Below are 3,526 nucleotides of genomic sequence, written 5' to 3' on the forward strand. Positions count from 1 at the left end.
CAGGAACCAGGGACAAAGACCAGACCAGTTTGGGTAAGGCCAAGATCTTCACTACACACCTTACGTCTGTGACATCTCGGGAGCCATAAAAAAGGCTGAGCACGGAAGAATTGATGCTTTTGAACTGTGGTGCTGGAGAAGACTCTTGAGAGTCCCTTGGGCAGCAAGGAGATCAAACCAGTCAATTGTAAAGGAAATCAACCCTGAATATTCACTGGAAGGACTGATGTTGAAGCTAAAGCTCCAATATTTTGGCCACCTGATGTGAAGAGCTGACTTGACTGGAAAAGACCCTGATGCTGGGAAAGATTGAGGGCTTGAGGAGAAGGGGCAACAGAGGATAAGATGGTTGGATGGCATCACTGACTCAATGGGCATGAGTTTGAGCAAACTCCAGGCGACAGTGAAGGACAGGGAAGCCTGGCATGCTGCAGTCCATAGGGTCACAAAGAGTTGGACAAGACAGAGACTGAAAAACAACAAAAGGGAGTTGCAATAAAAAATAAAAATATCTATACCGTGTGTGTGCTAGGTGCCAAACACTGTACACATATTTTGTTAAATTCTCACAACAACCCTGCAAAGCTGATGTTTGGTACTTTTTTACTGATAAGAAAATTGAAGCCCAGAAAGTTGCCTAAAGTTTTAGAGCTGGAAAACAAACAGATCTGACTATGCTGACAAACTCCTTGGGCCCTTAGATTGTTGTCAACTTCATTCATTCATTCATTCATTCGACAAACATTTATTCAAGCCCAGCTATGTGCCAATAACAGTTTTAGGTGTTGAAGATGCAGCAAAGGACAGACAAAAATCTCATTCCTATAGAGTTGATATTCCAATGGGAGAGGTAGATAATAAGCACTAAATGTGTAAAATAAATATTTTGAATAATTTAAAGTGATGCATGTAATTTGTATGTGTGCATTTGATTCAAACTTCACTGTAACAATTGTGAAGTTTGAATGTGGACTGCTATTATATACTGTTAGTTTTGTTACATTCGATGAGGGCACAGTAACTATGTTTTCCCAAAATAAAGGTACTTATCTATTAACAATGCAGGCTAAAGTACTTATGGATAAAATAAAATTATAAAATGTTGCTAATTACTGATGTTGGATGCTAAGATATGCAAAGAAAGACCTTTATATTGTTCTAATTCAGTGTGTATTTGAACACTTTGTTAGTACAAAGTACGATTTTTTGCGGGTTTTTTGGTTGGTTGGTTGTTCTTTAAGTGGACAGGGCTAACAGATAGGATGTGTAAGAGGTATTGCAAGACCAAAAAGCAAATCCAGGAAGACCTCAGTAAGGTTACAGTGGAGAAAAGACTTGAAGGAGACAGGGAAGAGATTTATGTGGTTCTCTAGAACATTCCAAGCAGAAATGGGAGCCCTGAGGTGGGAGAGTGCTGGGTATGGCATGTTCAAAGCATAAAAAGCCAACTGCTGCAAAGGGGTGATCAATGAGTAAAATAGTAGGAGGTCACATCAGAGAGTTCAGAGATGGATGAGGAGGAGAGGAAATGCATACAGAGCCCTATTCAACAGGGAATTCACACCCAAATTATGTAAGAATACACACAAAACACTGAGGGATAGCGCAGTCAACTTCATAGAAAAACTGGCAAAAGACTTGAGCTGGCACTTTACAGAGAAAGTTATGGCCAATCAGCAGAGGAAAAGGTGTTCTGTTTAATTAGGCATTAGGGAAATGCAAATTAAAACCACAATGCTACACCTTCACATTCCCATAAAAGGCAGGCAATGCTAGGTATTAGAGAGGAAACAGAGCTCTCATACACTGCTGGTGGGTATGTAAACTGGCACACATGGTGTCTACCTAAACTAAAAAACATGCAGCCCTCTTAAGCAATCCATCCCATTTCCCGGTATATATCCAACAGAAAGCCATGTAAATATTCACTGGACACTGGAAAAGCATGTTCAGAGCAGCACTGTTCCTTAACAGCCCAAACCAAGAACTATCCAAATGCCCAGTGACAGCAAAATGGACAATGGGCTAGTCTAGAGTATTGAGAATAACAAACTAAAGAATCTCATAAAAACAGCGAGCAAAGGAAGCAGGCACAAAGGGCCTAACACTATGTGATTCCAGTTATGTAAGTTCAGAAACAAGCAAACCTAATCTGTGCTGTTAGAAGACGCAGTAGTGGTTACCACTGGAGAAAGTGACTGGATAAGAGCTTGTGGGAGGGGAGAGGAGCTGATGACAACCTGTTTCTTGATCTGGATGCAGGCTAAGTAGAAGAGTTAAATTTGTAAGCAGCCACCATTGATCATCACCACTGATAATGTGTATAATTTACTTTTCAGTATCTGTATTAGAGTCAATAAACATTTAAAAAAAAAATCATGCCGGAGTGCCTCAGTTCCCTCCTCTGAACTACCGGTGAAAACACCCAGCCACCCCTACCCGTTTCATGCTGCATCAGAGGGACACAGAACACTGTGCATTTGGGGCTTAAAAAAAGACGACGACATGCTTTCTCAACTCACAGATGCAACCCCTATGTTTAAAGCTGCTGAAACCATCACAGGGAGCTCTCTGGCTCACAGGAGGGGGGAATCTAAGAACTGGGCAAGACTGTAAATAAAGTCTAAGAACTATCTTCCCTAATAGATGTTAATAATGTACCTTACTCACAGAGTCGGACTCGACTGAGCACACACACACATACACTCCATATTATACAACAGAACAGTTTCAAACACCATCATGATGCTAGTTAGGTTATGGCATTGTTTTGAGAGCCATCATTTTGAGTTTAAAGAAAAAGAAATTGAATATTTTAAGTGTAGGCATCATGAGCTCTTTTTAAAACCAATTTTAAAACCAAAATTACAACTTTTCAAACTAGAAACAAAGAGGCACTGAAACATCCTACAGGTTTTCATTTCTAACAAGATACAGACAGCATAACTCATATAAACAAAAGGCATGTGGGGGCCTCGCTTAAAAAAAAAAGAGTAATAGCTCTCAACCTGAGATCAAAAAATGAGAAAATCACTGTGGACTTTCCCCAAACCTATTGATAGGTCTATTTCTTCCTACGCCCTCATAAGGAGCTATTGTTTCAGAATTCTAAGAATTTCAAATAAGCACCTGGTTAGGACCAGCTTCCCTGGTGGCTCAGAGGTTAAAGCGTCTGCCTGGGATGCGGGAGACCCAGGTTCGATCCCTGGGTTGGGAAGATCCCCTGGAGAAGGTAATGGCAACCCACTCCAGTACTCTTGCCCCTGGAGAATCCCATGGAGGGAGGAGCCTGGTAGGCTACAGTCCATGGGGTCGCAAAGAGTCGGACACGGCTGAGCGACTTCACTTAGGACCAGTTTATCAGTCCTTCTGTTCAATAAGCTGCTTTTCAGTGACCCCAGGGAGTTTGACCAAAGTCAGCTTGTTTCCTCCTTGGCATTTGGTTTATTTTGGTTTGGGGGTTTTATTTTTTCCCCCTATATTATTTTCTCACTTCTTTAGATTCAATTTTTACTTTTATCGTTTT

General features: G+C 41.0%; 1 non-coding gene across 1 annotated transcript; it reads left to right on the forward strand.

Moving 5' to 3' along the window:
- The first annotated feature begins 3,145 nt into the window (after positions 1 to 3,145).
- On the forward strand, positions 3,146 to 3,217 carry TRNAP-GGG. Its single transcript has one exon. It is a non-coding gene; the product is annotated as a tRNA-Pro (tRNA).
- Positions 3,218 to 3,526: the final 309 nt, after the last annotated feature.

This window comes from Bubalus bubalis, chromosome 23 (assembly GCF_019923935.1).
Source record: "Bubalus bubalis isolate 160015118507 breed Murrah chromosome 23, NDDB_SH_1, whole genome shotgun sequence".
Lineage (NCBI taxonomy): Eukaryota > Metazoa > Chordata > Mammalia > Artiodactyla > Bovidae > Bubalus > Bubalus bubalis.